The sequence below is a fragment of the Kogia breviceps genome, chromosome 12 (assembly GCF_026419965.1).
Source record: "Kogia breviceps isolate mKogBre1 chromosome 12, mKogBre1 haplotype 1, whole genome shotgun sequence".
Lineage (NCBI taxonomy): Eukaryota > Metazoa > Chordata > Mammalia > Artiodactyla > Physeteridae > Kogia > Kogia breviceps.
In genome coordinates, this window is record NC_081321.1 from 256,145 (window position 1) to 270,193 (window position 14,049).

The 14,049-nt window shown below is 49.4% G+C and overlaps 1 protein-coding gene across 33 annotated transcripts in view; it reads left to right on the plus strand.

The window, feature by feature from the left end:
- MICAL3 (microtubule associated monooxygenase, calponin and LIM domain containing 3) overlaps nucleotides 1-14,049 on the plus strand; it is a 187,304-nt gene that overhangs the window by 33,818 nt on the left and 139,437 nt on the right. For 29 of the 33 annotated variants that reach the window (XR_009338531.2, XR_010835705.1, XR_010835706.1 and 26 more), the window contains exons 2-3: nucleotides 5,866-6,050; nucleotides 6,693-6,743. The exons of 3 other annotated variants lie outside the window; for them this stretch is intronic. The gene's annotated coding sequence lies outside the window, so the exon portion shown is untranslated. Of the gene's footprint in view, nucleotides 1-2,144; nucleotides 2,377-5,865; nucleotides 6,051-6,692; nucleotides 6,744-14,049 lie in introns of all 33 variants that reach the window. One more of the 33 variants, XM_067008355.1, reaches the window with a different exon arrangement.

Genomic DNA, 14,049 nt, shown 5'->3' on the forward strand with positions numbered 1-14,049 from the left:
CTTTGCCCAGAGCCCGTAATATCAGCTACTCACTTAAGATGTTGCCTGAAGGGAGGTAAGATTTCCAGAACATAAACTTTTTTTGGGGTAAGTCTTTTCTGTTGTGATGATTGAACAGTGAGGAGGAGGAGAACCTTAGGGGCCTTGTCTTTTAAAAAGGCCCATGATCACCAGGTGCCTATTGGTCTTCCTTCCACCCACAGGCAGATACCCACAGCTTAACAGTGACCCCAGACTGCGGGGTGAGGATAGAAGGGGACTCAGGCCCCATCCTCCACTATCATAATACAGGCTGCTTCAGGATGGGTGCGGGGCCTTGGGTGACCTGCCTGTGTCCCCGCCCCTCTGGGGAAGGAACATATGCTCAGTTACATATTCTCTAGAGACAAGGCCCTTATCAGGTGAATAATATGCAGAAATCTTCTCCCATTCTGTGGGTTATCTCTCTCTCTCTTTTTTTTTTTTTTTGGCTGTGTCGGGTCTTAGTGGCGGCATGCGGGACCTTCGTTGAGGCACCCGGGGATCCTTTGTTGGGGCACGCGCTTCTCTCTAGTTGTGGTATGCGGGGTTTCTCTCTCTAGTCATGGCGTGAGGGCTCCAGGGTGTGTGGGCTCTGTAGTTTGCGGCCCGCGAGCTTACCAGTTGACGTGTGGGCCCAGCCGCCGCGCAGCACATGGGATCCTAGCTCCCCGACCAGGGATTAAACCCCTGTCCCCTGCGTTGCAAGGTGGCTTCTCTACCACTGGACCACCAGGGAGGTCCCTGTGGGTTGTCTTTTCCCTTTTTTTGATGGTGTCCTTTGAAGCCCAACATTCCCTTGCTGCCCGTCCCTGCCCTTTTTCCCAGTCGGTAAGGCTTTGCATGTGTGGGATGCCACAGATGTAGAGAAGAGGGGGTGGCAGCCCCTCCCCTGTGCACCTTCCCTTCCCCCTCAAGGTCACTCAACCTGAAGAAGAGTTAAGATTAAAGACCTGAGTTAGTGGGCAGGGGTCAGGGTGGAGCTCTGCCTAAAAGAATCCGGGACTGCAGCCTGTTGTGGCCACACAGGTGAGCTCAGAGCAGCACTGCCCAGGACTGCCTGGTGCTCCAGGGGCCGGGCCTGGGGCCCTGAGCGGCAGGTACTGGCTGGCGGTGCGGTCTGGAGGCGGAGCACTGAGCACAGTAGGGTGCTTCCCCCTGGGCCCAGCAGAGCCAAAGACTACACAGCCGGAGGCTCAGGTTACAGTTGCTGTGGGAACTGTGACCTTTGAGTTTCCTGGCTTATGCATGGAATTTCAGTTGCGTAATTCTACAACAACTTGGATTTTTCCTCTTCTCACCCTCCTTCTTGGCATTTAATTTTTTATCCCAGTGAATGAGATCTGTAGCCCTCTGCCTGTCTGAGTCCTCCTGAGGCAGACAGTCTCACTCACACTCCTTTCCAGGCTGCTCACCCAGAGTGTGCCAGGCAGGAGACCGGCTGGGGCCTGACTGGTGGGTACCTTCCTGTTGTCCCCTGCAAGGCCCTGAGGCTGGGCCAGCCGGCCTGGAGAGGCTTCTGGGCTGGACTGCTGTGCGGGTGTCCAGGATGGGCCCAGCTGTCCCATTGTGTGTATTTCTCTCAAACAGGCCTTGCTCGTTTCTGCTTGTGCTCTTGAGTTTACCCTGTTCTGTGCGCCTGGAGCGTCCTCCCAGGTGGCTTAGCTAAATTCTCCCCAAACTTCAGTTTCCACTTGCAGTCCTAACCCTCTCTGGGAAACCTGTCATCATTACTATGGCCTAAAATTAACCCCCTTCCAGGGAATGACATACGACTTGAACATTTCATTTGGCATTTAATTAGATACTGTCTCAGGATATTTTTCTTGTTGTCTCAAGAACATTTGTCATTTGGGGTGGAGGGGTGGTCTGTTTTTTTGTTTTTTCTGTAAGATTCTTGAGGGCCAAGGTTTTAAGTCATTGCATTGCTTGTTAAATGGTCAGTGGTTTATATTTGAATGAAGCGTGTGTTCTCTTGGTGTCTGCCATGAGGAAGGCATTGGGCCGAGAGCTATGAGGGACACAGGAAGAAGCAAAGTCCTTAAATCCACTTTCCTTAAGATGCCAAGCCTGGCTTTCCATGATGTGGCCTCGCCTGCCCTGCTGTCCTCTTCTTCCTCTCCCAGTGACCTTTAAACCCAGAGTTCCTGGAAGGCCCACGTCTGTTCTCACCTGATGGCCGTGCACCTGTGCCTCCTCCTACCCCTGCAGGAAGCTCCCGCCTTCCCTCAGCTCTACCCTCCGCCTCAGGCGAGACAGCACTTCGCTCCTGCAGCCTCCCTGACCACCCCAGCCAAGGGTCCCTTGTGTAATTTCCTCTTACCTTCTGCTCTTCTCTCCCCCTCAGACCTCCTCACGGTATGTAAGTATGAACTTGTTTTTCTGTTTGTGTGTTGACATTTTTGTCCTGATGGTTGTGGTCACCACTGCATTTCCATCCAGCGTGGGAGTCGTTTTGTTCACTTCCGTACTCAGACCCAGCATGATGCCTGGTATTTGGTAGACTCACAATAAATGCTAAACGACTGCATATTCTTATAGAAACAGATGTATTTTTTTTGAGAGACAAGAAAGAAATGTAAAATGACTAGCGATTTATCGTACAGATTATAGTGCTCTGGTTGGCTTGCAGTAGACAGGCCTATGGAACCTCCCAGTGCCCCTCTCTTGAGATACAAATGGAAACTACTTTGATCTCAGCACAACACATGAGCTTTTTTCCTTTCCTCTTTCTTCCTTCCATTTCCCTCTCTCCTTTATTCATTTTTTGGCTTGTCTTAGACATGATTTAAGGCAACTTGGGCTCTTGATCTGTGCTGTGGGTGAGGCAGGACTATTATTCTGTTCTGTGTAATTCTAGACGCTTATTTTGGGACCTGTGGGATACTCAGTTTTTCCTAAACTCTCAGAATCATTTTTGAGAAGCAACCTTATGCTACTGGCCAGAACAGCGAGGAGAACGGGAGTTTGGAGTCTCGTCACTCTGCCAATTCCCCTCGGGCAGATTGGTGTGGGTATGTGTGCTCTTCCTAATCTTTTAAAGTGGAGTCAATATTCAGCTTTCCCGTGTGCTGGAGACTGTCTTAAATAAAGAACCTGCAGGCCCTGGTGAAGTAATGTCTTCAAAACACTTCAAGCTCATCAGGGAAGAAAGAAGTGCTGTGTAAACTCAAGAGTGTAATTATTAATCAGACTTCCCTTTGGTCCTCTTCTCTGCCCTGGGTTTGCCTTCCGCGGCTGCTCGGGCTCCAGGATTCGCAGACGGAAAGTCCCTGGGCCGCCTCTCCCGCCCTCCTGGCACAGTGGCCCAGACTGCACAGAAACGCCGCTCTGAGGGACTGGCCTTGGTGTGCAGAGCAGCTCTGTGACCGGGCCCCAGTTCCATGGCATCTCCAGCTGCCTTCCAGGAGAGGACGGCTCTCCTGCTCATTGTCGGATGGAGTTGGGCCTAGTTCTGAGTCCTTGAGGAGCAGTTCGTGGGCGTGGAGCCCACACGGGGGTCTCCATTCTCTACCCCAGGCCACACTGGTCGGAGCTCCCTTTGGGGGACAGATAAAGACCATCTGCAATCAGAACTGTGTCCATTCACTACAGTGGCACGTTGTCTTCCTTGTTTTTAAGCTTTAGTTTTCACTTCTGAAAAAGCCTCTGATTTCTGTAGTAATAACATACATACATTTTAAAAAATCCAAATTAAAAAAAAAGCCAAATTCAGAAGCAGAATTTGATAATTACCCCTTCACTGCCTTTTCCTCCCCTCTTCTATCCCGAGAAGTCCTGTCCCCTAATGCCCGTAGCATTCCTGGCATACAGCGGGTGTTTTCACGGTCCTTAAATTGGGGGTGGTGAGAAGAGGTACCAAGTCCAGCTTTCTAAGCCATACAATTTATCAGTGTTCACAGAAGTGTAGAATAATATTTTATTTGTTGTGTCTTCCTTGTTCCTATTTATCTTGCCCTCTATTTCAGCACCGCACCCCACTCTGAGGTAGTGCTTCCTGAATTGTGTTCCATGGACTGTTAAAAAAGGGGTCTGGAGAAAAGCAAAACATATTCTTAATAAGATGATTGAATTTTACTCAAGTTTTTGTTAAGGGGGGAGGATTTTATAAACCTTTAAAAACTAGTCATTTTTACAAGAGTTCCTTTACCCATGAGACCTTTTGATTTGATTTGTGATTAATAAAATACATAATAAATTAATAAAATAATTTAAAGATTTATCTAAAGCGTTGAATTCATAGTTTGGATCCTTAGGTGTTTTCTTATTTGTCGTCCCATGCTAATCTAAGCGTACCTCATACCTCTTGCGCTCCTTTACTGATTCCTTCTGTAAATTTTAACTTAAAACTGCTTTGTGGTCAAATCTGTCTGAGGAACCTGCACTCAGTCTTACCTTGGCACTCCCTGTTGTATGGTCGTGGGCACCGCGGCATTATCTGCTCCCCGTGACACTGTGGGCTCACTTCACCATGGTTACTTATTTTAGCCTCCCCTCAAAATCCTTATCTCCCTATGAGGCAGATAGTGTTGGTCTCTGTTTTATAGCAGGGAGATGGGGCTTCAGAAGCCTGCCTTCACTGACCGAGGCCCAGTGAGGGTGGGTCCCGGATCCACGTCCAGATCCTTGGACTCTGGAGCCCGTGCTCTTCACACAGGAGCTCCTGGCATCTGCAGTACTCGTCTTTTGAGCAGCTGTGTCCCTTCCGGACGGTGGGTTGAGTTTGTGCCCAGGTCACGGTCCCCTCCTCCCCACAGCGTGCCTGCAGAGGAGGCGCCAGGCTCGGGTTTGCACACACGCGCATGCGGGTCACGTTCCCCCTTCCCTCGGGCCAGCTTCGTCCCACCTGTCCTCCAGGGTCTCTTTCATTAAAATAGTTAACTGTTTGTTGTAATTAAGTTAGCTACGTGTTTTTTGAGTTGAATCTGTTAGAACTTTGTCATTTAGTCTCTACTCGCTTCTGAACTACTGTTGTCAGTAGGATTCTCTGCCAGTGATTCCCCATGCTTTGGGCAGAGTCTGTGTGTGTGTGTGTGTGTGTGTACTGCCCATTGGCCAGTCTTGTGGATCTATTGAGTAGATTCGTCAAACATCATAGCTTGAGTTAATGACATCGCGAATGTATATGTTCTGCTTTTTCTGCAGTGCCCGTAGATGCTGTTGTGATTAACAAAATACAAATTCATTGGAAAATGTTGAATTCATAGTAGATTTTTTTTTATTGTTAGGCATTTTTTTCAATCAACAAGGTATTATAAAGAATGCCATATATCACATAATGATCAAAAAAGAAATAGTTGATGGTAAAAAGGAGTTACAACTGAAAAAAGCTGGAAACCCCTGGCTGTACCATTCATTTCGCAGTTATGTACTTTGGTGTGTTTTTTGTTATTTTGTGTGTTGTCTTAAGTGCTTCGCTGGATCCTCAGCCCCATGAGCGTGGGACCTTTGTCTTATCTGCCCTCTGTGCCCCTTGGTGTGCTTGCACATGGTCAGTGCCCAGGAAGTGTTTTCAGATCTGGTTTAGTCCTTAGATCCTGTTTTCCCTGTTCCGCTCTATTATTTTACTTTCTTGAGCTTCCTCTTGCTTTTCTTCTCTTGTCTAGTTTTTACCAGTACCCTCAAGCTTCGGTCGTCTTCCGTCACTTCACTGCAGCTGTTTGTTGTGCTCCAGCTGCACAGTCAGCAAACATTAGGCAGGGCTGTGCCCGGTATGTTATCATTGAATTAATTATTTATTGAGCATTTTTGCCAGGCATTGTGGAAAACGCTATAGAGATGGATTCTCTCATTTACTTCTTAGAAATACCCTGTGAAGTAGGTACTATTTTCACCTCCATTTTACAGGTGTGCCAACTAGGAATTGGACGGCTGAGCGCATGGCAGTCAGGATCCAATCTCTGTCTGACCCCCAAGCCTGTGCTCGGAAGCCTTCTGGTGTCTTTGCCTCCTGAGATCCTGCGTGGTTTTTCCCCTAAGGAATTTTCTGTTGGGAAACAGAAACAATGGCAAACAATACTGCTTGGATATGAGTAAGTATGAAATTGTTTGGAACTGCGAAGGCGCCCAGAGGGCGGAGGCACTCAGGAAGGTCTGGGGGAGGCGAGGGGCTCTGAAACGTGGCAGGGAGATGAACACGAGCGGATTCAGGTGCTGGGAACCACGTGAGCCACGTCCGAGTGAGAGGGGTGTGCCCTGGGGTGGGGTGGAGTGGGGTCGCCAAAGGAGAGGGAGTGCTGGGTTTCTTGGGGAAAGTGGGAGATGAGATCGGGTAACTCAAGCCAGAGGGACTTGAAACTACACAGGAGACACGATGAGGGATAATAAGTCTGTAGGTTTTTGAGCAGGACATGGCAGGGTAAATCCTGTTTAAGAGCCACGAAGTGGGCAGCAGATGGCAGATTCCTCATGGCATGATGGTTCTTAATTCTTCCCTGCCTATATGCCCTTGGGACCTAGTGTCACCTCTTCTGGTCCTGGGAACAGCCATATCTGTACAGAGGTCCCGAGTTGGCTGATCAAGCCACCCTGGAGTGTGGAGAAGTGAAGAGTGTAGAACGTGGAGGACAGAGACCTGGATCCGATTCCTGACCCTATCTGTCCCTGTAGCTTACTAGCTGGATGAATTATCTGACCTTTCTTCATTCTTTTTTTCCCCCATCTGTAATTTGCAGATAACCCTATGATGACTCACAGGGTTGTTTCAGGATGAAGATCTAGCAGATGTAAGTACAGAGGCTGTTTAGACTAGTGGTTCCAGACTTCCTGGGGCTAAGTGCCAGCTATATCATTCACTGTGTGGTTTTGGGCAAGTTACTTAACTTTTCTGTGTCTCCTTTTTCTTATCTATAAAATCAGTCTAAATATTGTACCTACCTCACAAGGAGAATTAAATGAGGAAAGATAGGTAGCTGGCTCTTAAACATGCCTGGCATGTGGTAATGTGATTAATAAGTTGAATCTGATTTTTTTTTTGCGATACATGGGCGTCTCACTGTTGTGGCCTCTCCTGTTGCGGAGCACAGGCTCCGGACACACAGGCTCAGCGGCCATGGCGCACGGGCCTAGACGCTCCGCGGCATGTGGGATTTTCCCGGACCGGGGCACGAACTCGTGTCCCCTGCATCGGCAGGCGGACTCTCAACCACTGCGCCACCAGGGAAGCCCGCAGCTGATATTTTTGATAGTATCATTATTACTACCATCACAGTACTTGGTTTGGGGTAGGGACTTTCTTTGAGGCAGGAGACCAAAAAAAATAAGGCCTCCCAACTATATGGTAAGAAACTACCTCTGATCGCTGTGTGGAAATGATGTGACTTCAGAGCTTCTCTTAAGCACTGAAATTATAACCATCTTGTGCCAATTTCAGAATCTTTTAGAGGTCCCAGGTATTACTGAAATCCTTTAAAAAGTCAGCCATTGTTTTCTTTTCTTTTTTTTTTTTTGTGGAGGGAGGGAGAGGGAAGGATTTATTGCTTGCAGCAAGTAAGGAGAATACTGGAGATCTTTCCCAAAGCAGTGTCTTAGTTATTCTTTTTTTTTTTTTTAAATAAATTTATTTATTTATATTTTTTATTTTTGGCTGTGTTGGGTCTTCGTTGCTGTACGTGGGCTTTCGCTAGTTGTGGCGAGGGGGGGCTGCTCTTTGTTGTGTTGCGTGGGCTTCTCATTGCGGTGGCCTCTCTTGTTACGGAGCATGGGCTCTAGGCGCGCGGGCTTCAGTAGTTGTGGCTCACGGGCTCTAGTGCGCAGGCTCGGTAGATGTGGCACACAGGCTTAGTTGCTCCGCAGCATGTGGGATCTTCCTGGACCAGAGCTCGAACCTGTGTTCCCTGCACTGGCAGGGCAGATTCTGAGGACACCAGGGAAGTCCTCAGTCATTGTTTTTTGATATAGGACTCTTGCAGTTGCAATACTTCTTAGGCACAGAAATATTCCCCTTCTCTTTTTAAAAAAAAATAAAAATAAAAATTATTTATTTATTTATTTTCGCTCCTCTGGGTCTTATTTGTGGCACACGGGATCTTCGTTGCAGCACGTGGGATTCTTAGCTGCCGCATGCAGAGTCTTGGTTGCGGCATTTGGGATCCAGTTGCCGGTCCAGGGATGGAACCCAGGCCCCCTGCATTGGGAGCGCAGAGTCTTATGCACTGGACCACCAGGGTAGGGAAGTCCCTCCCCTTCTCTTTTAAACAAAGATGGGGAGGGAGGTAAAGGAAAGGGGAGAAGTCTGGATTTCCTCTGGCCACACAGTTGCCTCTGTCCAAGGACTTGCTACTGCAGGGCAGGGCAGGAGACACCTGCCTGTACGGGCAAGGTCAGCTCTGCTGGATCTGCCCTGGGCGTGGGCAGTGCAGAGGCCCCACAGTGAGCTCTGCGCCTGCTTTGTGCCCCTGCAGGCGGGACCTTTCTGTTCAGGACTGTTTCCCTTCCCCTCGACCCAGACCTCAACCAGCCACGTTTATCTTTATAGCAGGATAGTCACACTCAGCAGCCTTCTGGCTGCTTTGAAAAGCCCTCAAGCCCTGTTCTTGAACCAACAGTTGTGTCTGAGTCTTGAATTTATCTGTGTGGAGCGATTCTTTGCTTTTATTTTATTTTATTTTTTAACAAAACTCAAATTGTTGGACCTTGTCCTTTGTAGATGAAGTGAGAGTTGCTTTCTGAGGACTGGTTCATACCAGAAACCAGCTGCTTTTAAGTTGCTGCGGATCTTTAAAGGGACAGTTTATTTGTGGATCCAATTCCCTGCTCACACAGCCTGGGTGTCTGTAGGATTCTGGTGTAGGCTGTGACAGTGTTGAGGTGGGTGACGGCTGGCAGAGGTGTGAGTCTGGTTTGAAGACGTTCATCTCAGGTAGGGTCAGAGTCTTGTGGAGCTAATCTCTTTGACTCCCCTGCCCCCCATTACGGTTGGTAATGAGCATGGACGTGTGCCATGTGCAGAGATGGTGCACAAAACCCAGATGCACGCATTAGCCCTGTGGGCAGATGATCAAACAGAATAAGCCTCGTTTGAGGGCAGTGGTGTCTTACCTGGAGCAGTATCCTTCGTTAGCAGTTACTTTGTGAATCTCCAGAAGACTAGGCTTGTGCGTATTTGGCCTCAACCGTGCAAGGTCAGAGCGCATCAGAAGGATGTGCAGGAGGACAGCCTGTCGGAGCAGGGCTGGCTGCTGCAGACCTGTGGCAGAGTGATACAGCAGACTGGCCTTGCTCCAGCTTTGCCCTCCTTGGGTCTCACACTGGGGCTGAGGAGGAGAGGCGGGTTTGGGGTAACGACTGGCTCCTTCTTCATCCTTGTGAGGACACGGGATTCCAGCTCCGTGGTGTACTGCTTTGAATATACTCCACTTCCAGTGTCCTGTGGCTTGGGCTTAGGAAACCAACCTGCCTTTGCCTTGGGGACGCATAGAAGGGCGTCTCTGTGCGCACCTTGGTCGTCATTGCCATTGCACTGAAGAGTCTGTGAGGGGCTCAGAATTGCCCTGTGTTATAAATGCAGCAGAGAGGGGCCGCATCCTTAAATACACCCCTAAGTACCTGACTCTCAGCTGGCTGCTCAGTTGTCTGAAGCCAGGAGCGTCTTCCCTGGGAGGCTGATGCTCAGTCTGTGGCATTTTGAAGTGTGGGTTAGGGTGGGAGATGGCAGAAGAAGCTTCCATGGCTCCCAGTGCATGTGGCCGTGTCTTCAGCAGAGCCTGTGTGCCAGGTTTGTCGTGACCCCTGAGGCTTATGGGGCACTTAGAGGGTGAGAGAGGGCTCAGATGAGTGAAAAGCTTCCCTCAGTGCCTGGGGGGTCAGAGGTACTTCGAGCCCCGGCTCTTTGTCGTCACCTCCTCAGGCTTCTGCAGAAGGAAGGTGTGCTTGGCCGTGGCAGGGTAAGGAATGGCTATGTAGGCCCGTTGCGTGTTAACAACGGTCTTGCTTTACTGCTTGGGAGATAGTTAGGATTTTTCAGATCTTTTCATCCATATTTATGTAAAACACAGGGAAGCAAAGTAATTCCATGAAGGACTAAAGGTGGCTGTCATTTCATCTCACGTGTGTGTATCCCTAACAGAGTCTTCCTTTAAGCATTCTGTGTCTAGGCAAGTTGTAGATAAAGTTAAGCCCCTGATTGGGATATAAAGTATTTATTAGCCTTTCCACCCTTGAGCAGAATGCAGGTAATAAATAAAGTCAGCAGTTGGTTTGTATACCCTCTATAGCCAATCCGCTTTGTTATTTCTTTCTTCAAAATGTCTTTGGAAATCGCTTATCTCCAACGTCTAAAACTACGCCTGCCATAATTGGTGCTCAGTATTGTAAGGACTTTCCCTTTTTAGATTCCAGTTCCCGTTGCTATAGTTCTAGTCTTTTCCCCCTTCATTTTATGCCCAAGTGACTGTCCAGGCCTCTTGAACATTGCCTGCCTGCAGTTCCGTCCTCCTTGGTACCACCCTCCTGGCTGTGGCCAAGCCACCCTGCTGCGAAGGCTGGGCTGCTCCCTGCAAAGCCCCCATCAGCTGTTGTACCTGGCTTTGAAAGCCCACAGGGCAGTTGTCACCACGCTCCCAGCCCCCTGTGTGTGCTCTGCTGAGTGCCGCCTCTGGCCTGTGTGTGCCTCCTCTGTCTCTTCTCTGCTCCCCCAAATCCTAACCATCCTTATACTCCAATAGCCTGGCCACGTGATATAGGAAGCATTTGCTTGTTTGCTCTCGTGCATGCGGTAGTTTCTTCCTTAATTGGATTGTATGCTTCTTGAGGGTGGGAATGCTGTCTTGTCTGCATGTCTGTCTCTTCTTCCAGGGGTCATCGTATGTTGGCCACTTTGTGAGCAGTCAGCAAACGATTGACATGCTTAGCATGATCTTACAGTCATTGGCCAAGAAAATAATCAGTAAGAAGCACTTCCCTACCTTTGTCCCATTTTGAATTCTTTTTTCTGTTTGTCTTATTGTCTGTCTCAGGCTGAATGTTCAGGACAAGGTTGTATGGATTTGGCTAGGAAAAGAAACCCCAAACAGTGTATTTTTAAAGGTGAATCTCATGGAAATGCCAAGTACCCTTTCGCTCTTTGGAAAGTGGGGTGGAAGAGGAGAGCAGTAGGTCTAGATGGGTGATTTGGTGATGGTGGGGATGGAGGCCTTCCCTTGAATGGGAGATGCTGTTGAATGGCTGAGGAAAGGCGCAGCCTGAGGGGGGATGTGGGGTGCAGACCCTCCAGCGGCTGCTCTCTTGTTTTCCCCTTCTTGTCTCTGTTCTCCCACCTCCACCCCCAAGTCTGGGCTGCCTCCTCTGTGTTGGAGGTGATACTGCCTCCTTAAGTGGCACTAAGTGTGGGGAAGAGACCCTCGCAGTTGGGGAACGTGCTGAGGATATAGACCTTCTCTTTATCAGGAGCTCCACTGAGCTGTTCCGGACCTGTTCATGATTGACAAGGGAGCAGATGCTGTGCGGGTGAGACCACGTGCCCATCTACTTAGCGAAGGGTCACGGGGCCAAGAGTGTAGGAAGCAAAGTGGGGGTGGGGTGAGCGGCTGGATCCAGGGTCAGCTCTCGAGCGTGGGGGAGGACCTCTGCCAGGGGACCCGCTTCGCCAGGTGTGACGCTCCTGCGCAGCGAGATGGCCAAGGCGTTACTTGGTCTGTGTGTGGGCCGCCAGTAGGACCCAGCGGGAAGGAGGTTTATGTATTTATTCTTTATTTATCTTTTCAGCTCCTCAGGCTCTCTCTTATTCTCATACTTCATATTCTGTCCATCAGCAAATTCTGTGAACTCCACTTTTGTATTTTGATCCGGAATCTGACCACGACCTACAGTGATACCGCGTTAGCCAAGTCATCCATCCCCTGGATTTTTGCAGTAACCACCAAACCGGTTTTCCTGCTTCCACCCTTGCACCCCTAGATGTATTGTCAGCAGCCAGTGGTCCTCACAGTGGCCTGCAAGGTCCCACACAGTCTGTTGTCCCCAGGCGGCACTGTCCCACCTCCAGTCTTGTGTGCTGTTCCCTTGCAGGTGATCCCAGACCAGTCTGGGTGACAGCAGCCACCCTCCCCAGCCAGCACCTCCTGTTCTTCTCCCACACTGCGTTTTTCCTCCACAGCGCGTGTTTCCCTCTAATATGTGGGCGTTTGCTTGCATGCTGTCTCCCCCACTAGAATGAAGGCTCCTTGAGGACAGGCGTGTTTGTCTTATTCACTCTGGTCCCCAGTGCTAGGCACATGGGGAGTGAACAGCATATACTTGTTGGCTTCATTCTCATCCATTTGTTCTGCATCCATGATGTTCTAGGAACCAGGCTCTGGGGCCCACAGTGTGCAGACACACATACTGAATAAGACATCCCCCCGCCCCGCACAGTGGGCTCACTGCCTAGTGAGAAGCAAATGATGAAGCCACGACAGACAGCGTGGTGGAAAGGCAGGGAAGGCGGGCCGATAAGCCTCTGTAGGAGTAAGGGTGGGACTGACCGTGCTGCACAGGGAGGGCAGGGGCCGCAAGCTGCCCGGACCATCTCTGCCCTGGACGTGAGCACCGCTTACCTAGAGCCGGTCCGCTGCTCTTTGTGCGTATCTTCTTTTCATCTTTTCCTGTGAGGCTCAGAGAGGATTGCCAGCTGCCTTTTGTTAATCAGTCAACAAATAGTAAATGCTCTTTTGCATACAAAGTACGCTTCTAGACACTGGAATACTAGTGGGTCTTGCAGGCAGGGAAGGTGTCCTGAGTTTTTTCATTTTCATGTCAAATGAGTCCATTTCCTGTAAACTTTCCTTATAAGATCTGTCTTACCTGAAGTTAATTTTCTTTTTTTCTATACTCATTCCAGGGTTTTTCCTCCCTTTATTGATTTATGTTTGTTTTTCTGTTCTAGAAGGATTCCGTCCCTACCGGGAGGAATTTATTTCCTTAACCTACCTCATACCTGACTTGGAAAAACCATCCTGCCCTCTCCTCCCTTCTCCAAAGGGTAGGCAGTCATCGTAAATCACGTATGGTGCAAAATGGGCCCTAGGGCCAGGGCCGCCACCACCTAAGCCCCCTTCTCATGGTCCGTTCTGGCCCTGCTGGTTGCAGCGTGTTGGCGGTATGGTCCTCTCCACGGATGGACAGTTCAGCTTGACGTTGGCTTTGGGGCAGAGGAGTGCATCTGCTCCAGCTTTAACAGGAGAAGAGGGTGAGGTTGGGCCAGCAGGGGAGCCACCTTTGCGGGGCGGACACTTTCCTTCTTCTATAACTGCCTCTAGCCCTTGTTGTCTCTGACTGTTAAGCGTTTGCATTTTGGGGTACATAACACCACGTGGACTGAGCACCTAACCCGAGTAAGGGTGTGTGCTAGTTGGTGAGTTAATGGACGGAAGGGTTAGAGGTTTGCTGGCTCTGCGTTGGCGGGGCTTTTCTGCAGGAGGTGGTAGTAGATGAGCAGGCCTAAAAGTGTTAGAAGTTGAGGGTCATGGGGTTTGCATAATTTTAATTGGTGATGAAAATCTGGAGGTGAATATCACCCAAGAGGTCAAATCATGCCACCTCCCTGGGTCGGTCTATCCTGAGAGTTCAGTTATGGGTAACGTGGAATATTTAGTTGCTTGGGAATGAACCTTCATTCCTCTTAACTCCAAGAGAAGCTGTGCTGTTTTTTAGTAGCAGGGCTTACCACTTAGGAAAGTCGAGCCAAAGCCGTTCTGTGTAAGCGGCCCCGTTGGAGTCTGTCCTGTTCTCCATGCAAGGCTGTGCACAGTTCTGTCTCCTTCAGAGCTTCCCTTAGTAAATAAAGGTTAGAGTATCCGTTAGGGTTAGTTTTAAAACTGCTGGGAATTGCAAAGTATGGCTTAAACATGAAAGAAGGTTTTCTCCATTATGTAAAGAGGCCTAGAGGTGGGAGGCTCAGCCAGTAGCCATTTCTGTGGTCATCAGGATGTTGCCTCCTTCTGTCTACAAGGATAGAAGTTCTGGCCCAGTTAGCTGCAGCATGTGGTACACTCCATGGGTTGACAGGTGAGGGTTTAACTGACCTAACTCCACTGCCCTGGCACATGATTTCCA